At 28.1% G+C, this 25,877-nt stretch overlaps 1 protein-coding gene across 1 annotated transcript in view; it reads left to right on the top strand.

Moving 5' to 3' along the window:
• The first annotated feature begins 1,168 nt into the window (after window positions 1-1,168).
• Window positions 1,169-25,877, top strand: part of LOC129960012 (uncharacterized) — a 113,650-nt gene continuing 88,941 nt past the window's right edge. The window contains exon 1 of the mRNA XM_056073011.1: window positions 1,169-1,337. The gene's annotated coding sequence lies outside the window, so the exon portion shown is untranslated. The remainder of the gene's footprint in view (window positions 1,338-25,877) is intronic.

Here is a 25,877-nt window from a genome sequence, read left to right as displayed (position 1 = left end):
AATTCTGTCAAGTCAAATGTCAACCGAAGTCGGGGAATCAAAATACGAAATAAATGGCCGGCATTCTACTCCCTCTTATGGTACGACGGATAACAATTTCTTACGGATTAACTTACAAGTCTAGATCGAATACAACCATGAGCCTAACCATTCAAGTAACCTTGACTTCAAACATACAAAATGACAGCCGCTTTCAAATCCGCTAGCAAACGATCCCACCTGAGAAAAACCGTTTTTGTGATTAATCCTACAAGGCAAACAAAGTTTCGAAACGCTAATGCTATCGCCAGTTCGTTTTTTTTTTTTTTTTTTTGTCATCGCCTTCCACGAACTGCAGTGTGCTCATACGTATTCTGATTTTTAAAATCCTGCGCAGGAAGAGAACTACCAAAAATGAAAGAAGAATATGATTGGTTCAAAATAGCTTATATTTCATTTGAAAGGATGACGCCATTGTATATTTTGTAATTCGATAAGTGATTTATTTCCTTAAAAATTAAATTTAATATCTCAAAACTTCCTTTCATATCTTCGGTTTTAAGATTAACAATTATCTTTCAGTATATAATTCAGCACCCTTTCTCCTTTAGTTGTTTCTATAAATAAATAGTCTGTCATTTATTTTAAAATAGTTTGGACAAATAATATCAAATACAGATTTCATAATATATCTGAGAATACTAGACACTCCCTTTACTCGAAAAGGAGGTAAAAGGATACTTATATCAGTAAAATAAAGAATCTTTCCAAAAAATGTTACATTTATCCGATGATTCAGAATATTTGCAATTTTGTGATAGATGCATTTTAGAAAGCTGTATAGATTTTATCTCTTTATATGCCATTTCTACATATCTAAATAACATAATTTTGTTTGTAATAAGCTAATTTTATGGATTGAATTAGTAGGAATTTAGGTATATAGGTTAAAAACCGTCAACGAGGTGTTATTATATATGGGGGAATAGTTTTAGTATTAAAGCTCTTATTTTTAACATTTTGTTATTTTTTAAAGCACACTGCTATCAGTAAATACATAACAATCGTAATTATTTTTTCAGCTGCATGTAAGAATTTGAAATTCTCTTCAAATTAATTATAGTCCTAATAGCTCCGCCCACCTTCGAAGGAGCACCGTGAAATGATCGTACGTAGCAACATGCTATACGTAGAAGTGTTACGACACCTTTAGGTATAATGTGATCGAATAATGCTCATTACGCTTAGCGGAGGAATACTTATTGCAAATACTCATTAAATGCATTTTATTATAAACAAATAATTATATATGACGCTCCTTTCACTATTGCAACATCAACTGTAAAATTTCTGTACGGGTAAGTGCACTACGTTTTTCTGTGTTTGTATATAAACATGGCGGTGATTCGGCTGTAGTGAACGAAATATGATTTCCGAGCATTAGAATTTAAGAAGCTATTTGCTTCATGACGCACTCTTATTTTAATGTAAATTTTATTACCGTAATATTAAATATAAAGGCCAAATTTTATATAAAAAAATTAATAAAGCCTATCATTTTTATCATAATTTTCGAATGCTTAGATTAGCATGCATGCAAGTCGACTCATCCTGTTTACATTACTTCCTTGCCATGAAATAATTTGAACGAAATTTCTTATTTGATAAAATAAAAAGCATCTATGTTATTATTGTAATGTAGGCTGCATTTTAATTATTTTTATAATGTCAAATGTGTTCAATTTTTTAATGGAAAAATCTTGTGTTTAAAGTGATTTCCGAGGCTTCGTTTAAATTTACTTTTTATTCAAAATCTCGGGCCATCTTGCAGCTAAAATATAAAGGTTAAATTATTGAAAGAAATCATTTACTTATTTTTTTTTTTTACCTCAGAAGTACGATTATGATGCTTTCAAAGTCTGCAATGTGTTGGAGCTTAAAACTTTTAAAAATCAAACTGAGGATCATTGAATGCTTATAATTTTTCTTTTTTCCTGTCTTTTGGAAGTATGAATAAAAATATCTTTTATGAATTGTGTTGCAAAGGTTATACATTTGTTTAGTGATTTTTATGTTAACCATGGTTCTAGATATTTATTTTCATTTATGTTGGTTTGTTTGAGACATTTGTTCAGCACATTATGAATACTTTTTTTTAACTTGCTGTATTATTTGATTATTTTGCATTTACTACATATTGCTTGTTATATATTATAAGTTTTAAAATTTTCTCCAATTGTTAATAAATATTGTTTGGATATACTTAGTGAAATCAGTTGGGTATTTATTTTTACATTTTATACTGCATAACCTCCTCCCATTTTTTCTTTCTTTCATAAACTAGTGTGTAATATATGTTATTAAACATCTTGTAAATCAATTCATAATGTGCTGAAAAATGTCGCCTATTATACTCTAATGCCTAATTTGTTCAGAAATTTTAGTTGGATTTAACATTTAAAATTTGTCATTGATGAATTGTTGCCTGGCTATATTTAACATTGCTCTTGTCTTTAATATTTTTGAAATTTTTTTAAATTTAGCATTATTAGTGCTTTTAATTTTAATAATTATTTCATGGATTAGTGCATTTAATTTTAGTACTGTGTGATTTTGTTTCAAATAAATTTTATCATTCCCACAGTTACTTTGCAGAGGGAGGAATTTTTTTAAAAAAGTGACTTTTTTTTTACATGACTTTCTTTTAGAGGAGGAAGGAAATATATAAACATTCTGCTTGTAGAGGAGTTCTTTATTTTTATCTGTAGTATATTTTCTTTTCAAAATTAAGTAAAATAGTTTTTTATTAGCATACTAATAAACCATACCATTAACATAGCATAGAAATTCTAAATTCATTATGTGATTAAAAGAAAACCATTCATTAAAAGTTCTAAGACTGTATTTACAGATAATATCATATTTTGTATGCTTGAAACTTTTTAAAATTTCATAAAAACTGAGTAGGTCACAGAAGTTTTAAACCTATTATTATGTGTATGTAATTCTCTTGTTTCTGCAACTAGCTCTTTATTATCATTTTTAAAATAAAGTTTAAACAAAAACCATAATATCGTGTAGCATTTTTATTTTAAATCAAGGAATGTAATGTAAAATATGACAAGAAGAGAGAAAAAAAAGAAAATATTTTGATAAAGATTGTAGAATTAATTTTTATTAATGACTACTAGTTTTATTTCAACCTTATACATAAACAGAATTCTTAGGCTTAAAAGAAACAAAACAAAACTTGTAAACCAGCTAGCTATATATTACTAAAATCACTGAATAGTATTTGCGTTATTGTAGTTGGAAGTAGTTACAGAATAGTCCTTTTATTCGATTTTTATTTTATGTACTTGATTATTAGGGGGAAAAAGAATATTAGAAAGAAATATATACATTACAGCTCATGATAAATGGGGAAATTTATATTTCATATAATTTTTATTATCTAGAATTTATTTTGAGTTTTGTTATCTTTTAAGAAATAAGCAGGGCAGAAAAAGATTTAATTGCTTGGTCAGGTTGCTCACAATGTTAGAAATCTCAATCATCATTTTATGAGTTAATTATTGTTATAATTATTTTGCATGATGAGTGATTATTTAAAAAATTATATTAGTGAAATGAAAATGAGTGCTGACAAGTCTTTTATAGTACTCTTCTTTTATATATATATATATATATATATATATTATAAAAAAACCCATGAAAATGTTTGAATTCATTTTTATGTTATATAGTAAACATGGTAGAATATACTTAATTTTCTAAATTTAATTCTTACATTTGCTCATAGATGAAGTGTAAATGGTTTTTTATTATTTTGTTGTAAAATTTAATATTAATTAGATAGTTGATGCCACATGTAATAAAAGATACAAATTTTTAGAAAATTACTGATTAGATATCTAGAAATTTTTAAAAGAAATGTCATCTAGTTTAAACTAAATGAATTAATAAATAAATATCATTAAAAATGTTAGAATAAATATAGAAATTAGTTTCTAGAGAAATTATAATTGTCATAAGCTGTGTTGGAAGATTGTTGAACAAAAATTACCACTTCTTTTTTCCAGAATAGACAAATTATATATAAATAATAAAGTGATTCATTTATTAATATTACCCTTAAATTTAAATGAATATAGTTACAAAAACAAAAATCTGTATTTTGCTATTAAAGTTAGAAGTTTTTTAATCTTATTTTTATTTAATTAATGGAGGATTGAAATTGCTTGTGTGATTTGTCTATAATCATTTTTTGTACTTGTTTTCGCTTTTGTAATTTTTTTACTGTTTTTGTAAAGCTTGGAATGCTCTAATTTTTAAATTTATTCTTGTTTTTGCAATTTCACCTTTTTAATGCTTTGCATCAATTCTCTTGTATATGATAATATTATTTAGTTCCTTGATATAGATTCAGATGTAACTTAATTAACTATAGAGTCTCTAGTAACCTCTGAAATAAAAGTATTGCTGAGCCTGAATAAATGATATAAATAAAGTGTATGATGAAAAGCATAAAATAGACTGACAGTGTAAAAATATTAAATTTTATTATAAGGATATTAAATTATGAATTATGAAATTCAAATTACAAAAAAATAGGCAGAATTCAATATTTTATAACTAAACTATAACTATCCTAAACTGGGAAATAGGGCAATTGTAAAAATAATCCTCCTTTCATGTAAAATGAACTAGTTTCTTATCTGAACAATAAATTTATTCATTTGCCAGTATTTCTGAATATTCATAAACTGGATTTAGTTATTTGGATAGAATCGATATTCTGTTTTTTATAATCTGGCAATTTTCAAAAGGCAAGCAGGGAGTTTTAAAAGGAAAACAAGTTAATGTATGCAAATCTGACTAAGAAGTATATAAACAGTTGATTACCGCAAACATTTTGAATTGTACTGAATGATATTTATTATGTAATATATAATTTTATATATATATCTTATCACTATTACAGTACATTATTTTTTTAAAAAATGAACCTCCATTAATCCAGTGCTTTTGCTGATTTGGCAATTCTCTGCATGATGACTAACAAGGGAAGGGCATGAGGTTGAAAATTGAATTCAGGATGAGATTTAGTACAATGGTAGTATGAATCTAGAGTGCTAATTCATGAAAATATTAAAGCACCAATATGGAAAAAATGGCCCTCAAGCTTTCTGCATAGCTTATATATTAATAAAGTGTTGCCGAGAGAGACCCAAACAGTATAGTGAATAAAAATCTGGCATAGCATTCTTGAGGCCTGAGTTCAATCCTGGGCTAGTGATTTTTTTTTTTTTTCATTTTTTTTTTTTTTTTTTAAGTTGCTTCAAAAAATTACTGTTATTACTGTAAAATTTAATGTTATTTATTTTTTATGCGGAAATAAACATTTATTCCCCTGATTCTTGGATTATAATTTCATTTTTAGATGAAAAATAATTATAAATATCAGTGTGTGGTGGAATGTAGATTGTTATGATCCGCACAATGGAAGCAAAAGGACTATGTTTTCGGGAATATGTCTTTAATGGTCACATTTCACACAAACAAACGCAAACACATAAGACAAGTCATTAATATGTGCACATTAATAGAACAGCATATCATCTCATTATTTATAATCACAATGTACTATGGAATGCATACCTAATTGGGTATAGCCATCTATTATCAAAAAAAAGAGGAATGAATATCTGATTAGGTATTGCCATCTATTATCCAAAAGAGAAGATAGAGTAAATCAGCTGCTACAAATACGTTTTTTTTAAATATTCAGAATTACTTAAATTAACATTTTAAAAATGATTATAATTAATATGATATTAATTTTTGTACCGAAAAATTAATTTATTTTCTCTTATTACCTGAATTATTTTTTAAAAAGAATTAAAGGTAAAAACGCGTTTTTTTTAAAAAATTATTTAAATAAAATTATAGTTTTAATTAATATGTAACTCTTTTATCAATCAAAAATAAATGTTCTCAAAATAAATCTCTCAAAATAAATGTTCATTCACCTAATACTTGCTTTTAATTTTAAGCAGGAAAAATATTACAATCATAACTTAAATGATGATAAATGTTAATGAAATTACTGATAAAAAAATTTCATGAATTTTTTTTGCATACAATGGTAAACAGAATGGTAATTATCTAAAAACATTTGAAATAAAATAGATGTATTTTGACACCTTGCACGACTGATAAATAATGATTGTCCACTAGAGAAACCTTAAAGGAATCGATTAGAATTACGTTTACTTAAAAAAAAAAAAAAAATTGTTTTTCTTCAGAAAATCGGGTAGTGTACAAAGCATACCATATAATGTTTCTAAAAAGTTTGAACCATCTGCGTTTGCATTCCATAGTTTTAACACCTGCTTTCTACGTTTTCTTTTCGATTATCAATATTGAGAATGTTTGCTGATATAATTTTTTTAATTTCAGCTGCTCTCTTTAATTACCGATATAAATACAGCTTAGTTATAACAGCTTAGTTCAGTTATAACAAATAATTTATCATTATTAAAATTCAAAAATTTAAGACTTTTAGTGATTTTAAGATAAAAATAGTTATTAAAATTTTTTTATTATTTTAACTCTTAAAAATGAAATTATAATTTAAGAATCCTATGAATTGAACATAATTATTTTTCCTTTAAAAAATAAGCTATAATTTATGTATTAAGAGAAAATACATTTATTTTTCTGTGCAAAAACTAGTATCATATTAATTGAAACCATCTTTAAATTTTAATTTAATTCTGAATATTAAAAAAAAAAACGCTTTCATATTAATAATTATTTTTTGTCTAAAAATTAAATTATAATCCAAGAATCAAGGGAATAAATATTTATTTTCGCATAAAAAATAAATAATATTGAAATTTTTGTAATTTTTTGAAGTAATTAAAAAAGAAAAAAAATCGAAAAAAATAATTAAAAAAAATTACTAATCCACCGAACTCGGGTCTCGTGAATGCTATATCAGCGCTTTATCCACTATACTATTTGGGTCTCGGCAATGCCGACGCTTTATTAAGATATAAGCTATTCTGAAGTTTGAGGGCTGGTTTCTCGAAATTGAATGAATAAACATTCTAAATGTATACTGCCATTATACTAAATTCCCTCCCAAATTCAATTTTCAACCTCGTACCCTCCCCCTTGTAAGATACTACTGTATGTTTGTTAAAACATTATATATTTTGTGTAATTTTATTTAGTTATTAAAATATTGAAATTGTTTGGTTTTTTTATGATAATGAGAATTATTAAAGCTGTCTTCTGAAGTTCCAGTTTTTTTTTTCTTTCAATTCTTCCTTTTGTTTTCTTTTCATTTTTTAGATTGCAAATGGCCTAGTTTGAATATTATTCTTAGTATATTTTTTTGTTTCTTCCAATAGGTTGTATCCTATAATGCCTCTTAATTCTTTTTTCTGATATGAATTGATTTCAAAGATTACAGCTTGTATTATGTGATTTGTAATATATATAGCAAATATAAAATTAATAAGTCTTTGGTAATTTCTGAAATGAATACAATGCTGCAATTAAATAATCAAAACTGTCCATAAGTCAATAATAAAAAACAAGAAAGATGGCTTTTTTGTCCTATAAGACATAAAGACAAAAATAATGCCCTTTTAAATTCATATGTTGAGAATTACTTTCTTATAATATTTTATCCATTATAAGAAATGTTTTTTTTTAATAATCTGAACATAATGTGCTTTATTGCCAATAATTATTGTTAAATATAAATTGTATTTCAGGAGTTGTAACTTATTAAAAAAAATTATTTTGAAAAAAAAAAAAAAAAGGTCTTTCATTTAATGAAAGCAATTTAAAAACTTCAAGATGAGTCATATGTTGCCATTGATTTTTAACTATATATTGTAACTTTGCCATTTTAACTAAACGGTGCCCCACCTAAATTTTTGAAATGTTTCTTTTTCTGTATTTTTTTTACATTATAAAGTTGTCAGTGATGACATTAATTTCATAATTTGTTTTTTTTACTACAAAAATGTGAGTTGCAGGTGTTGTTTAATTAAAAGTTGATGATTATAAGAAGAAATTGTGCTGCTTCCTGTCATTAAAAAAAAATGTATGTAATACTAGTTGAATGTGTGAGCAAAGATATACTTTACATTGTTTCTTTTGTATTGAATAGCTTGCGAAGCAATTTATTTATAGAAAAACAATTAGTTGTTGAAGGTTTGTCGAATAATATATAAAGTATAATGTAGTGGTAAAAAATTAGATATATTGATTTATGTGTGAAACACTGCATGCAGGATAATTCATCTTCCATTTTGTTATATCATTGACTATTATATCATAAGTGGAAGTTTTTTCATAACTCAGGAGTTGTATATCATTGAGACAAACATTATTGGACTTTAATTCGTTTTTCTTATTTTAATCAGAAAAGAGTAATGATTTATTAGTTAATTCTCATAGCTTGTAAATTGTTTTTTCCCCTCTTGTTCATTATGTTTACCTTCAAAGTGAATAATCCTCATTTTTGTACACATTTTCTTAAATTTTTATGAGTAAAAATTTCTTTTGATTTTAAAGATTCTATTAAATGAGAAAATATTCCCTTTAAAATCTCATTTCTCAGAATTATAATTATTTTTAAATAATTGGCTAATTGTAGGTGTAGCTGGTTGCGTGTATTTAAGCCAAGGAAAGATGCTTTCTTGTCTTTTTCTTATTTATTTTCACACACACATATAACAACACACATGGACGATGATTACACATATATAAAGTAACACATAATACTATATGCAATTAAAGTAGAAAATGCCGCTAACGAAGAGCGAACGGTGCCTGCTTGCACCAGTTTCACACCAACTCTCAGGGTCAAGTGTTTACAAAAAACAGCTTAAGTGCGCCTCCCCCACATTCCAAACATACATATGGTTAGCGCATACTGCGCCATCTATGTTCAGAATTAATCTTTACTTTATAAATAAATATACAAAGAATAAAAAATACAAATAAAGTAATTAAATAAAAACAAAATATTATAAGTAATAAAATCACATAAACAGTAGGCTTAAAGGATTGAAAAAAAAATCAAATTATAAATAGATAAAAAATCTTTCATGCATTAATTGGAAGAGAGATTCATAATAAGCAATTTTCTGCCGTCTCTACCAAAATCGGTCTAGATGCAGTGGATGCGAATTTTACTAACTAGTAATGCTAAATATTTGGAAAATCGGACAATCTGAGGGGGGGGGGAATACTCCAATTTATAATAATGTAATTCATTATTTATAATGCATGTTTTCTTCACTAGAAAATTGGCTAAAAACATATGCCTTTGACGAAAATGAGACACAGCATTATAGTTAAATGAATTTGTAGCGCGTATCGTTATCCCCTTATCAGGGTGATGTTTCTCAGCATATGACGCAATAATTTACTATAATTTCAACATCTCTCTCATTTTACTGGAAGATTGTTGTTTTGTTGCGTCTAATATTTCTTTCTCTCCTGACCAAATCTTCGCAGTTTTTCATTCTGGCAAAAAAAAAAAAAAGTAACCCCATAAGCTCCTCGGTAGTTCTAACAATATTCTTCTAACTTCTTCAAAACTAACTAGTAATGCTAAATATTTGGAAAATCGGACAATCTAAGGGGCGGGGGGATACTCCAATTTATAATATATCTAAAATCTAGAAAAAATGATTATTATTTTTAAGTGGATACACTATTTATATGAGAAAAAATATCATTCCTCAATGATTTTTATCATACATTTTTGAATAAATAAATTGAAAAGCAATTTATCTTTCATAAAAAGCAAAGTGGAAATTATTCATGTAGTATTAAAACGCATGAAATTGTATTAATGAACGTATCGTTAAATATTCGCAATTGTGTCAAACATCATGCTAACTCTTACCAAATATGACACTTTTAGATAACGTTTAAAAAGTTGTAACCTCTTCTAGAACTGACCCTTATCAATAACATAACCGCATTGTAAACGAGACTATTGATTGAGAGTTTTATGACTGGTACGCTAAAGTCATACAACCAAAATTGATCCCGCAAGAGATCATATGTCAAGTTAATCTCAATTGGTTGAATGTTTGTGTGTGTGTGGGGGGGGCTTCCCCCTAAAATTACGGAAAAATTTACTGGAATTCAGATTTATTCTTATGCTCATTCTTTTTCAAATTCTAAATATTTTATGCTTTTTAGTAAAAATTTTAATTTATCATTGATTTTACAGAATATTTTGTAATACAGGTGTCATCATCAAACCACACCAAGCAATATTTCTTTATCGCCCTTCAATTTTTTAAAAATTACAAATGAAATAGCTTATTTTGTAGTCATTGGTCAGAAGCGGAAACTGTCAATCCCGTATTTAGCCAATGAATTGACCATGCTACGTTGAAAGGACAAGATTTATTGACTTCGATTAGTCGGAAGGAAAATTCATGAAGATTTTTTTTTTAATAATTAGAATACTTACATATTCGATTTTTCTGAAAAATGTGACGATTTTTTAATCGAATGATTAGAGTAAATCCATGTTTTTATTTAGCGATTTTTAGATAACTATAATAGTTTTCAACTTAAAACGATAAACTTTAAGACGACATTTTGTAGATGGTCTCTGATTGAAGGAATTATGTATTTTGTATTAAAGTAATTTTTAGAGTGAGCAGTTTTTAGAAAAATGTCTGTCGATTTATTTCACTTATAATATTTCGCTATTTTTAGTAATTTTAGACCATTTATTTGAAAGGTCACTTGGAGTAAAAATTAGAGAATCAACGAATACCAGTTTTAAGGTATGACCGTTGGTTTACAAAAATAATGCAGTTCGCAGCATTATAACTTGGCCAGTTTTGGTTACAGAAAAATATACATTTTCTTCTTTTGAAATGTCAAGATTATTTTTCGAAACATGAATAATAGGGCGGGAGACTATAAAAAAATTAATTTCTTAATTTTTCCCGCAGTAAATTTATAGATTCAAGCAATACAGAAAATAATCGTTACTTCATATGAATTATTTTTTCAACTGGAAGTATATGCCTTTGTCTAACAATTTATAAATAAGCGTAGGGTCACGATTTAACATCCAATGTGTAAGTACATAAATACTATACGTACTTTTATCTTTGTGAGAACTATTACAATGAGATTCTAAAGATGCCTTCCATCTAATAAAACGAATTTAATAATGGTGCATGATTATCAATAAATTATTGAAAATATAAGTAACAAATGCAGATTTCAATGTTTTCTTGTTGGTTATTTTTTGAGAATGAGCCGATTTCCTTTACAACTTTGTGTTTCTTGACTTACAACTGACTGACTGTTTTTTAGTAATCGACTCATTCACAGATTGGAGTTATGTTTGAGCTTCCGAAAATTTGCAGAAAATATATTTCTTAACAAGGGAAGGATACGGGTTGGAAAATTGAGTTCGGACTGAGATTTAGCACAATAATAGCATGCCTTTAGAATGTTCCTGTAAGTTTTAAAGTGCAATAGCAAGCCAGTTTTGAGAAAATGGCCCTCAAATTTTCAGCGTAGTTTATATACATACTAGCCGCCTTTGGCGACCAGCCGGTTCGCCAATCTTAATGTTCGTTAAAATTTTAATAATTAAATATTTTATGCAATTCCTACTTTAATAGCTTCTTCATCAAAATATTTTAAAATTTCAAATTTTGATAGTCATATAATTCACTCATAATATTATAAATGCCTTCAGTCATAACGTAATATGTATCTCTCTAATTTTCTGTTAGCTCCCGTAGAATTTATACTTTAAATTAAAGTGGAAAGGATTAATCTGTAATTAATATAATAATATTTTTTACTGAAACAAAGTATTTTTTTGTAATATGATTACTGAAAACAGTCACTGAGCGTTTAAACTTTATGGGCACTAAAGAATATCTTTCTTAATTTATGTAATATTTCAAGAATTTGTCAACAAAATATTCTCAGATTCATTATGACCAGACCGATTCATTAACAATGTTTCATTTTAAATGCATCAAACACTAAGAAAATAAAACGAATCGTTTAAAATAATCGGTTGAAAACAGGTTAAAAAAACTACTTAAAAAACGATGTACTTAAAACTATATGCATATACAAAAAATATATAACTGACATAAATACAATTTAATTACAAAAGCATGCAACTAACCTAAAAATAATTTAAATCGTCCGTTGATAATGGTTGCCATGCCAACAATCAGAACACAGTGCGCATGCGTGAATTTTCAATGCCAGTTACGGTAACGCAAATGCGTGAGTTTTTCTACGCTAGTTGGGGTAACGCTATGCAGATTAGACATTTTTAATTTCCTATTTTCTGTGTTATTTTAATTCAAAAGTACTTCAGAATGAATCTAAAAGATCGATTAATTAAACAATGTTTAATTTTAAGTGCATAAAACATTAAGAAAATAAACAGAATCGTTTGAAATAATCGGCCAAAAAATCTTAAGCCTAGCCTCATTACTGTTAGGAAAAAAACTGAAGCCTTACTCATTTGGCGGTGGGGAAAAAGAAAAGATTTTTTAACGGGAAAGTTAGTTTTTAATTAATAATTAAAATTCTAATTAAAAATTCAAAAAACGGAACCCCAGGTGCACATTCCCGACCTCCAAGGTATATATGTACCAAATATGGTAGCTGTAGGTCAAATGACCTGGCCTGTAGAGCGCCAACACACACACACACACACACACACACACACACACACTGAGCTTTATTTATAAGTATAGATAATGTGTCGCCGTCTCTGAGCACTTGGCCAGCGTATTCAGAAGAATATTCAGGATACCCGAGTTAAGTCCGGGGCTAGTGTTTTTCTTTTGTTTTCTTTCAAAGTTATTTCAAATTAATAATAATAAATTACAGATAGTTTTAGTTATGTATTTTTTATACAAAAATAAATGTTTAATTTCCTAATTCTTGAATTATAATTAACTTTTAGAAGAAAAAAGGATTATCAATTTAGAAACGCTTTAAAAATATTCAAAATTACATAAATAAACAATTTAAAGAATGATTTAATAAATAGGTTGATCATTTTTGTATGCAAAAATAAATGTTTTATCTCTTAATACTTGAATTCCAATTTAATTTTAATTCTAATTTAATTTAAGGAAAAATAAAGATTAACATTAATGGGGAACATTAATTAAAATAATCTTTACTTGAGTAATTTTGAATATTTTGTTTAAAAAGCGCATATAAATTTAGATTTTTTTTTTCTAAAAATTAAATTATGATTCAAGAATTAGGAGAATAAACATTTTTGCATAAAAGTTGAAAAGCATATTAATTAAATACTTTTGTCAATTGTTAAATTAATTTGAAATTGCTTTAAAAGAAAACAAATAAAAAAATTTTAATACTAGCCCTGGACCGAATTTGAGTCTCGTAATTGCTAAGTCACTGGTCCAATACACTAGTTGGACATTCGGTTGTGATTTATTATTAGTATATTAGCTATACCGGAAGTTTGAAGTCCATTTTCTCGACATTGACTGGCTATTGCATTTTAAAACTTTAATGAATGAACATTCTAAAGGCATATTATAATTACACTAAATCTTATTCCGAACTCAATTTTCCAGCTAGTGCCCTCGCCTTGTTAGTAATTTACAATAAAAAAACTTCTCATAGAAACGTGAAAAACCATTGCCTGAGTAATCTTAAAATTTTAAATTCAAGCGTCAGATAAATGTGATGAAAGTATGTTCATCAGTCTTTTTATTGAATTTTTTATTTATCAAATAATGGAATTTCATAGTTTATTTAAACATTCGTCTTCAATTTTTGTCGATTTCAGATAATAATTAATTATAAATGAGTATTATAAATTATGGACGCATTTTCGTTATAAATGTTATTAAGGTTATCTTTATAAATCTGAACTCCTAGATAAGGTTGAACAATTTGCAGACCCCTCGGAGTGTAACTAGGTATTTGAGATCCCATGGTTTCAAATCACTTTCGAAAATGGGATTTTTAAATCAGCTTTCGTCATCTCTGATCCATATACATGATTAATTTCAGTGGTTACATTATAGAAAAAGTATTTTTCCTATTCTATGAATTTATTTAATGCAAATATGCAATAATGAATTTAATATTTAAGTAAATACGATGCATACTATTACTTTAAAAAAATTATGGATACAAAAATATGTACGTATATATAAGATACAGAGTTGGTACGCCACCGGGAGAAACGGGAAAACACAGGGAAATTAAAAGTCTCCACCTCCCCAAGGAAATTCGGAGATTTTCATAAAAAAAGGGAAAATGCAGGAAATTTTAAGTTTCTTAGTTATTTTTTTTCCATCTAAAAAATGCCGTCCTCTATCGTAGACTAAATACTTCAAAAAACGGAACACTACAATTCGCGATTGTGTAACGCGGAAACTCACCATTTTTCTCTTCTCTTCTTTTTTTCCCCTCTCCCTGTATAGATCAGTCCAGCTTCGATTTGTTAGACAGTTGTTCTTTTTCTATGAGACAAATGTTTCTATGAGATAAAAAGATTCAAAACAAAATGTTTTTGAATCTTTGCGAAGCATAAAAGAATGAGAATCACTGTCGTACAATCAATATATAAATCATACTAAAATTAAATAAATAGAACTAGTCATATTTAAAAGTGCTCAAAACAATATTACTGATGTGTTTGGATAAAATTCAAAGAATCGGGAGAAAATCTCCCCCTCTCCCAAAGTTCTTTCAAATGTAATGTCCCTGTGTTATGGGGTGTTGCGATTGCAGGTCAACGTTTCCTTCCCTTAATGTTCTCTGCTTACAAAAATGTGTTAACCTGTTAAAATTTTTTAAAAGAAAATTGGTTTTTCTAATAATAAAACATATAAAAATGAATAAATAGGTATTGAAAAAATGTTTCACTTACCTTCTGTGTTTTGTAGTGGCGAGGGCCATCTAAAGTAATAATATTAAATAATCCAAATTGTTAATAAATTTATGACACACTGCAGCAATTAAACGGAAAAAACACACACACGATTTAACATGTTGAACGAGCACAAAGGAACTCCTTATATCTAAAAATGAAAAGCTTAAGTAAAATGGAATTGTTGTCTTGTTCCAAGAATATATCTTTTACTGCTTTGTCGTCTAGTTTAGAGTGTTTTGGTTTTGTTATATAAATAAAAGTTTATCTGAAAATTCTAATAATATCTGAGGAATCGGATTTTCGTTTCGTTCATAATTCGAAAAGTGTCTTTTTTTATGGTTTTGTTGGCTGACGATATTGTAAGCAAATGTAATAGATGTATTGCCTCATCCCAGAATTTGTGGAAATCCAGTTTCTGAGAGCATACATCTGGTCATTTCAGTCAAGGATACGAGTATTTTATATTTGCATTCATAGTTCGGAGTTTATCGATTAACTCCATTAAATTCATAATATGATTATCCATGTTACCGTCTTCTATTTTATATCAATTAATTTTTCTCACAAGGGGAGGGTTTTAGTATAATGGTAGTATATATTTAGAATGTTCACTTACGAAAATATTAAAGCGCAATAGCCAGTCAATTTCAAGAAAATGGCCCTCAAACTTTCTGCATAGCTTATATACTAATATTGTGTCACCTTTGCCGAGTCGCAAATAGTATAGTGGTTAAGACACTGGTGTAGTAATCGGGAGACCCAAGTTCGATACCGGGTTAGTATTTTTTTGCCTTTAAAAAAATTTTTTTTTTCTAATTTATTTCAGATTAATTTAACAATTTATAAACAGTTTTAATTAATTTTTTATGCAAAAATAAATATTTATTGTTTTAATTCTTGGATTATAATTTAATTTTTAGAAGAAAAATAATAAGTATGAATGCAAATTTTTAAATATTCAAAATTACTTCAATTAAATTAACATTTTAAAGACTATTTCAATTAATATGACACATATTTTTATATTCGAAAATAAATGTATTTTCTTTTAATACCTGAAAAATAATTTAAAAAAATTAAGATATGAAAGCGTTTTTTCCTTTAAAAACTAATTTAAATAAAGGCCGTTTTAATTAATGTTAATGTTTTAAAAATAAATCTCCATCAAAGATAAATATTCATTCACTGAATTATAATTTTATTTTTAAGCAGGAAAGTAATTGCATATGTAATTTAAATGAAGATAAATGTTAATTAAATTACTGACATCATAAAAATATTTTATTAATTTTTTTATTACATACAAGAGACAAAATGGTGGTTATCGTAAAAGCATTTCAAATAAGATAGATACAGTGATGGCCAAAATTGTGGACACTTTTGAAAATCGTTATGTTTTCTAACTTTGTATGCTTATAGAAAATGTTACATTTCACAAAATTCAAACTCTTACATATCATTTCAAAGAAAATTTAATGCTGATTTCAATACAAAAAGCAAAATTCAAATATTTTCAATACAAGAAAAGTTATTCTTGCTTTAATCTGGATAACAAACACAGTGATGAAGTGGATTGGAATTTCTAACTTTCCTGACCAATCACTGTTCTTATTCTGGGAACCAATAAAATGTTAATAACTGCCAGAGGAAGATGACATCATATTTAAAGTTGGAACGGGTCATTATTGTGCTTTTTTCTATAGAAGGAAGATTGTTTTTTATGTAATGAAATCACAAGTAAGAAATTTTGTTAAGCTTTTTAATATTTAGTATTAATTCTTGTAAATAGTTCTAATATTTAGTCGTGAAGCAATGCCATCAAATAAAAGAATAGATTGGACACTTAGAAAGGGAACTAAGCTTATTGTGTTACATGAATGTGATCTTTCCAATGCTGAAATTGCAAAACAAGTGGGTGGTTCAGTAACTACATATGACGTCCGAAAGATTTTTTTATGATACTAGGAGACAAATTCAATAAAAAACAAAGTAGGAAATGGCTGAAAAAGGTACACCACCTGTTAATGACAGAAGAATAAAAAGACTATGTCTCCATGATCGAAGAATGTCGTCAGTGGCCACCAGAAGTTAATTGAATGATGCTGGCATTTATGTCAGTTCAAGAACAATCAGGAGAAGATTACTAGATGTTAGACTAAGAGGTAGAATTCAACGAAAAATTTTACAGCAGTGTATAAAAAGATTACAGTGGACAAAAGAACACATTAATTGGCCAGATGATCATTATTGTGCTCAATGGTTACAAGTTATACGGAGTGATGAAACAAAGATATTGTTATTTGGTAGCGATGGCGAAAATAGGTAAGACATAGAATAGGCGAAGAGCTACATCCTGACTGCATTCAGGCAACTATGAAGAATTCAGTTAGTGTAATGATTTGGTCATACGTGTCAACAGATGATATTGGTCTCTTTCATGTTATCTATGGGACACTAAATGCAAGAAAATACATTGACACTATTCTATAGCCAAAACTAACACCTTTCATCAGTGATCTCTTTCCCAACAATGCATCATTTATTTTTCAGCAGGATTCAGTCCTTGCCAAACAGCAAAAATATCGAAAGTGTGATTTAGTACAAAGAGCATTGAATTGTTATCATGGCCAGGAAACAGTAATAAACTCAAAATTATTGAGAATTTATGGCACCGTTTGAAAACTCTTATATATATGAAGCGTTCATCAAATAAAAGAGGATTAATTGAGTATAATTGTTTCCTGGCATCCCGCAACAACGAAGAAAGAACTTAAAACTGTCGTCAGCTCAATGAAACATCAGTGTGAAGCTGTAACCTATCTATACTTATAATAAAGCTCAATGTGTGTGTGTGTGTGTGTTGGCGCTCTACAGGCCAGGTCATTTGACATACAGCTATCAAATTTGGTACATGTATACCTTAGAGGTCGAAAATGTGCACCTGGGGTCCCTTTTTTTGAAATTTTAATTAGAATTTTAATTATTAATTAAAAACTAACTTTCCCGCCAAAAAAAATCTTCCATTTTCCCCACCGCCAAATAAGTAAGGCATCAGTTGTTTTTTTCTCCCAACAGTAATGAGGCTAGGGTTAACAGTTTTCGACAGATTATTTCAAACGATTCTGTTTATTTTCTTAATGTTTTATGAATTTAAAATTAAACATTGTTAATTAATCCATGTTTCAGATTCATTCTGAAGTACTTTTGAATTAAAATAACACAGAATAAAGGAAATTAAAAATGTCTAATCTGCATAGCGTTACCCCAACTGGCGTAGAAAAATTTACGCATTTGCGTTAACGTAACTGGCGAAGAAAATCCACGCATGCGCATTGTTCTGATTGTTGGCATGACAACCAACGGACGATTTAAATTATTTTTAGGTTAGTTGCATGCTTTTGCAAGTAAAATGTATTTATGTTAGTTATATATTTTTTGTATATGCTTATAGTTTTAAGTACATCGTTTTTTAAGTAGTTTTTTTAAACCTGTTTTCGACCGATTATTTTAAACGATTCATTTTATTTTCTTAGTGTTTGATGCATTTAAAATTAAACATTGTTAATGAATCGATCTGTTCATGATGAATCTGAGAAATTTTTGTTGACAAATTCTTGAGATATTACATAAATTAAGAAAGATATTCTTTAGTGACCATAAAGTTTAAACGCTCAGTGACTCTATTATCAGTAATCATATTATTAAAAAAATGCTTTGTTTCAGTAAAAATATTATTATACTAGCCGCCTTTGGCGACCAGCCGGTTCGCCAATCTTAATGTTCGTTAAAATTTAAATAATTAAATATTTTATGCAATTCCTACTTTAATAGCTTCTTCATCAAAATATTTTAAAACTTCACATTTTGATAGTCATATAATTCTCTCATAATATTATAAACGCCTTCAGTCATAACGTAATATGTATCTCTCTCATTTTCAGTTAGTTCCCGTAGAATTTATACTATAAATTAAAGTGGAAAAGGATTAATCTGCAATTAATATAATAATATTTTTTACTGAAACAAAGTATTTCTTTATAATATGATTACTGAAAACAGTCACTGAGCGTTTAAACTTTATGGGCACTAAAGAATATCTATCCTAATTTATGTAATATTTCAAGAATTTGTCAACAAAATATTCTCAGATTCATTATGACCAGACCGATTCATTAACAATGTTTCATTTTAAATGCATCAAACACTAAGAAAATAAAACGAATCGTTTAAAATAATCGGTTGAAAACAGGTAAAAAAAAAAACTAAAACAGGTTTAAAAAAAACTACTTAAAAAACGATGTACTTAAAACTATAAGCGTATACAAAAAATATATAACTAACATAAATACAATTTAATTACAAAAACATGCAACTAACCTAAAAATAATTTAAATCATCCGTTGATAATGGTTGTCATGTCAACAATCAGAACACAATGCGCATGCTTGAATTTTCAACGCCAGTTAAGGTAACGCAAATGCGTTTTTAATTTCCTTTATTCTGTTCCATTTTAATTCAAAAGTACTTAAGAATGAATCTGAAAGATCGATTCATTAACAATGTTTCATTTTAAATGCATCAAACATTAAGAAAATAAATAGAATCGTTTCAAATAATCAGCCAAAAAATCTTAAGCCTAGCCTCATGACTGTTGGGAAAAAAAACTGAAGCCGTACTCATTTGGCGGTGGGGAAAATGACAAGATTTTTTTGGCGGGAAAGTTAGTTTTTAATTAATAATTAAAATTCTAATTAAAAATTCAAAAAAAGGGCTATCCTATCTTTTAAGTTAGATCAAACTGCACACGGTGTGCAAATTTGATTAAAATCGGTTAAGTAGTTTAGGAGTCCATCGCGGACAAACAACGTGACACGTAATTTATATGTATTAAGATTAATTGCAGATTAATCATTTACACTTTAATTTAAAGCATAATTTCTACGAGGGGTAACAGAAAATTAGAGAGATACATATCACGCTAAAACTGAAGGCCTTTATAATATTATGAGTGAATTATATGACTATCAAAATGTGAAGTTTTAAAATATTTTGCTGAAGAATCTATTAAAGTTGGAATTGCGTAAAATATTTAATGGTACGACCGGAGTTTTATCCCCTGCTTGGCGAAATTTTTAAAAATCGCAAACAACGGCCTTGCGAAATGTTCAAAAGCAAAGAAGCAGATGTTCAATTATAGTGCATAATAAAGATTGCCAGCTTTGGTGCGTTATCGCAACTTGGCGAAGAAGGGGGTTAAACTCCGGTTCAACCTATTTAATTATTAAAATTTAAACGAACATTAAGATTGGCGAACCGGCTGGTCGCCAAAGGCGGCTAGTACTTATATAAAGCTCAGTGTGTGTGTGTGTGTGTTGGCGCTCTACAGACCAGGCCATTTGACCTACAGCTACCAAATTTGGTACATGTATACCTTAGAGGTCGGGAATGTGCACCTGGGGCCGCTTTTTTTTGAATTTTTAATTAGAGTTTTAATTATTAAGAAAAAACTAACTTTCCCGCCAAAAAATCTTCCATTTTCCCCACCGCCAAATGATTAAGGCTTCAGTTTTTTCTTCTTCTCAACAGTAATGAGGCTAGGGTTAACATTTTTCGGCCGATTATTTCAAACGATTCTGTTTATTTTCTTAATGTTTTATGCATTTAAAATTAAACATTGTAAATTAATCGATCTTTCAGATTCATTCTGAAGTACTTTTGAATTAAAATAAAGCAAAATAAAGGAAATTAAAAATGTCTAATCTGCATAGCGTTACCCCAACTGGCATAGAAAAATTCACGCATTTGCGTTACCATAACTGACGTTAAAAATTCACGCATGCGCATTGTGTTCTGATTGTTGACAATATTATCAACGGATGATTCTTGATTTAAATTATTTTTAGGTTAGTTGCATGCTTTTGCAATTAAATTGTATTTATGTTAGTAATATATTTTTTGTATATGCTTATAGTTTTAAGTACATCGTTTTTTAAGTAGTTTTTTTTAAACCTGTTTTCGACCGATTATTTTAAACGATTCATTTTATTTTTTTAGTGTTTGATGCATTTAAAATGAAACATTGTTAATGAATCGATCTGTTCATGATGAATCCGAGAAAATTTTTTTGACAAATTCTTGAGATATTACATAAATTAAGAAAGATATTCTTTAGTGCCCATATATTTTAAACGCTCAGTGACTCTGTTTTCGGTAATCATATTATAAAAAAATATGCTTTGTTTCAATAAAAAAATATTATTATATTAATTTCAGATTAATTCTTTCCACTTTAATTTAAAGCATAAATTCTACGGGAGCTAACAGAAAATTAGAGAGATGCATATTACGCTCTGTCTGAAGGCCTTTATAATATTATGAGTGAATTATATGACTATCAAAATTTGAAGTTTTAAAATATTTTGATGAAGAATCTATTAAAGTAGGAATTGCGTAAAATATTTAATTATTAAAATTTAAACGAACATTAAGATTGGCGAACCAGCTGGTCGCCAAAGGCGGCTAGTAAAAAATAAAGTCTACCTTACTAAGCACTGGTAACTCACTGTAGTCATCAGCATTTAATGTATCTCGATAATTATTGCCTCTCAACTTTTTTTTGTATTGAAAATATTTGAATTTTGCTTTTGATATTGACATTAGCATTAAATGCCCTTTAAAATGATATGTAAGTGTTTCCATTTTGTGAAACGTTACATTTTCTATAAGCATACAGAGTTAGAAAACATTAAAATGTTCAAAAATGTCCACAATTTTGGCCACCACTGTATATTTTGACATCTTGTAAAATTCATAAATAATGATTATCCACAAGAGAAAAACTTAGCAATCGATAAAAAAACAAATTTCATTTACCTTCAAAAAATATTTATATTTTTTCAGAAAATCGGACAGGGCACAAAACATATCGTATGTTAATAAAAATTTTGAACCATCCATGAACCATGAACTATGCAATCCATAACTTAACATCTGTTTCTTAACAGTTAGAATGTTTGCCGATATAATTTTATTTATTAAAGCTGCTCTCTTTAATTTCCTATGTAAATACAGCTTTGTTGAGTTATGATAAATAATTTATCTTTATAAATTCGAAAAATTTAACTATTTTTATCTTAAAATCATTAAAAGTTTTATTTTGAAATAATTTTATAGTTTAGATTATAAATATTTTAACAATTAAATTATAGTTATAATTCAAGAACAATATACATGAACATAATTATTTTTCTTTTAAAAAATAAGTTAAGTATTTAAAGAAAATATATTTATTTTTTTCATATAAAAATGAGTAATTCTGAATATTTAAACAAATTCATATATACTTATTATTGCTTTTCTTCTAAAAATTAATTATTATCCGCGAATTCGGGGAATAAATATTTATTTTTGCATAAAAATTGAAAAACATATTAATTAAAACTGTTTGTAAATTGTTAAGTTAGTTTGAAATAAATTAGAAATTAAAAAAAAAAAAAAATCGAACTCGGGTCTCCCGATTGCTACGCAAGTGTCTTAACCTCTATACTATTCGCACCTCGGCAACGGCGACACAACAGTAGTATATATAAGCTATGCAGAAAGTTTGAGGGTTATTTTCTGGAAATTGACTGGCTATTGCGCTTTAATATTTTCGTGAGTGAACATTCTAAATGTATAACTACTATTATACTAAATCTCATCCCGAACTGAATTTTCAACCTCTTGTCCTCCTCTTGTTATAAAAATTACTAGTTAGATCTGACCTTTAATGAATTTTCATGAACATCTGAAATTTTTTTTAGTTTTATTTTATAAATATTTCGAAAAGTATTGCAGATTTGCACGCAACAGTGTAGCGTAAATATTATTAAAAATTTTACAAGTATGCCCCATATATATTTTTTTAAATTGCTTCGTTTTATCACCTCATTTATGACCTTTTATAGAATTTTTACCGTATTTCAATGAATTGTTTTTAAATCATGTTTGAAATTTTATAAAAATTATGAATTCATTTTTTTAAAATTTCATTCTTTTTACCAAGAGAAAAATCTTTTGAGGAAGTGCATATTAGTTGCTGAGATTTCATTGTAAGTTTATAAAACTTATTTAACATTCGAAGCGCCGTTTTTTTTACATTCGTATGATTCTCTAAATTTTCAACAGAATTCCATAAAAATAGTATTGTGTTCTAATCTTTTGACTAGGGAACAATTTTTTTGGGGGGGGGGAATCAGTTTGCTGATTTGTAAGTAACTTTTCCCATGGAATCATTTCCTTTGACATTGATTTCGTTGATGATATGATAATAAATATTCGAGTTATGAATGATGTACACTTATTTGTTGTACTCTATGTAGTTAGCTATAAGGGAAACGAAAGACAATTCTGTCAGCTAGTGCGGATAGCTTAGAGATGAGGTTATATTAGAAAGAACCCCCCCCCCCTCCTTCGCTTTATATCTACGTGGCATGGATTTTTTATGACAACCGAAAATCCTAACCTATCTGGATTACATTTATGTTACATATTTATGATAATTTTTTTTCTTTTCGCGAAGTTATTTCGAGTTTTAATGAATGCAGCATTCTCTCCCTTCCTTAATAGTTTTAACTACGAGTCACGTGTGCTGCATCTGATTTTGTTACGAACATCTCTAAAACTGCTGCATTCCCGTTTTCTTTCTGTGTTGTTTGTTATAATCGAATTTCTGCGAACCTTATTTAAAATAAGCAAAAACACACTGCACAGAAGCGACAAGTCCCGACTTCAGTGGGACATAATATTTGCTGATTCAGTGTTTCAGGACTGGCATTAAAATCCAACGAAATGAAGAACTCCTAGTCAAAACAGTTTATAAAAAACTGGCTGTATTAATTCGAAACAGTTCCACCAGAAGAAAGATTTATCTTATGTCGTATGCACTGAAGTGTCGGAAAAACTGGTACACTTTGATGCATGCTAGGTATGCAAATTTCAAGTTCCGATAAACTGTTCTTTTATTATTATGACCCCACATATGAAAGATTCCAGGTATGTAAAGGGGATGAGCATAAAGGCAAACAGCATGCTTTAACAGTTCATTTCTTAGAAGTCATATGGAAGTCAGAAAAACAACATATTGTGAAGTAAAATATGCATTGTGAATTTTCGAGTTTATTTTCTGCAATTCTTTAACAAAATTCTGATGTTAACAACTGCATTTGACTCTCCTATTTTACCGGAAACAAATCCGTAACTTTTCATTCATCGTATTTATGCCCCTTTTTATTTTCTGTTCACCTTGTATTTCAAAATATTTAAAATCAGCATTTATTAAAGGTTGATAGTAAGTTGGTGGATTTGGTTCGATTACTCTGAACAGTGAATATGAAAAACAAGAGATTGACTGAAATAAAATGATTTTCTTTTCCCATTGTATTAATTGTTTGCCAATTTTTGATTGTAAAGCAAACCACCTAATCTCGATTCTACTAGATTTCTCAAATACATCACTCTGTCTAGTTTGCATTTTATCGTAGATTATAGGTTATCTGGCTGATATGGGAAGTTTGATGATTAAAGGTACCTTCTTGAATATCTGTCTTGTTATCTTATTGTGTTTCAAAGTCAGTGCCTAAAAACTTCTGTGGAAGATTGAACAGGATAGTTAACCCAATATATCTAATCAAAATAGTGATTACCTTCCTGATTAAAATCGGGAGTTTTCAAATAAATGAATGTTTCATATTTTTTCTTAAAAAGAATCTGCATTGAAAGGCAGCATGACTTTACTAGCATTTATAATTTCGTTGTTTGTAAGCAAATTTAGAAAAATGTTGAATATTACATAGATAATAATTTTGATAGCATAGTGTTGAATGCAAGCGTTATATGATGTATAAATTCCTAGTGACTTTTTTTTTTATGCTTAAGTTGTCTTCTGCTCGAATACTTATCCTGTCAAAATATTGACAACTTTCGGTCTTAAAGCAAGGAATCGACTATAAATTATTATGATAAAATATATTATATCAAGAAATACAAAGAGCTTTGGATTATTATGTTAATTTACCATCTCTGGATTACTTTTAAGATGGTAGACGATTCAAGATTCTCCTAATTGTGTATGTACTGGAAACCATTAAAATTGTTTTTTCTGGTCATAATTATATAGGTTCAAACTGGGTTGGAGGTTTAAAGAGTGTGGTGCCAGCTTAAATATTTCCCTTGCTATTTAATCATGCTTCAAAATCCTTCCCTGGAAGTTCCTGTGAAATTTAAAATGGGTATTAATTTATCAAATCGGCCAACTCTTCCAACTACTGTTAGTTGAATTTAGTTTAGATAATTTTTGAAATTGGTCTAAACATGAAAATTATTTTGGGCCGAATTCTAGATCTAATCAATTTCAGTGTGTTATTCAAAGATTACCTGAAATGTAAAAATTCTTTTTTCTGTTTAGTGAAAGCTCTTCAGTATATACTTCAAAAAAGTTATTTTATACTGTCTAACTGTTGCACATAGCGCCATGGAAAGTACTTAAATTTGAAAACCACTTTTAAGCACCTTAAAAGTGCTTCCTTTTGAGGAAAGATCCTTAAAAAATGCGTAATTTTCTCGAGAAGTGCGAAGAAAGATTTTTTGTTTTGTTCCCCACGTAATTCGAAAGCTGATCTTATCGGATGTATCAGTAAAGAAAACCAACAAAAGGGACGAATGGAAGGAATCCAGAGGTTCCAACAGATAAAGATCCTTCTTTCTTCAGTTAAGCCGAATAAATCGCCTGGATTGGATCTGATAACTAATCGCATGATTAAAAACCTCCTATTTCGATTTATTTTATATTTAACTTTATTAATAAACAGGTTAATGGACTTGTGTTATTTCCCCGATTGCTGGAAAACAGCTGTGGTTGTCCCTATTCCAAAACCAAACTCTGATTTGACTT

Source organism: Argiope bruennichi, chromosome X2, assembly GCF_947563725.1.
Source record: "Argiope bruennichi chromosome X2, qqArgBrue1.1, whole genome shotgun sequence".
NCBI classification, from domain to species: Eukaryota; Metazoa; Arthropoda; class Arachnida; order Araneae; family Araneidae; genus Argiope; species Argiope bruennichi.
The sequence above is the reverse complement of the archived record's forward strand: the minus strand, read 5'-3'. Positions and strand labels throughout refer to the sequence as shown.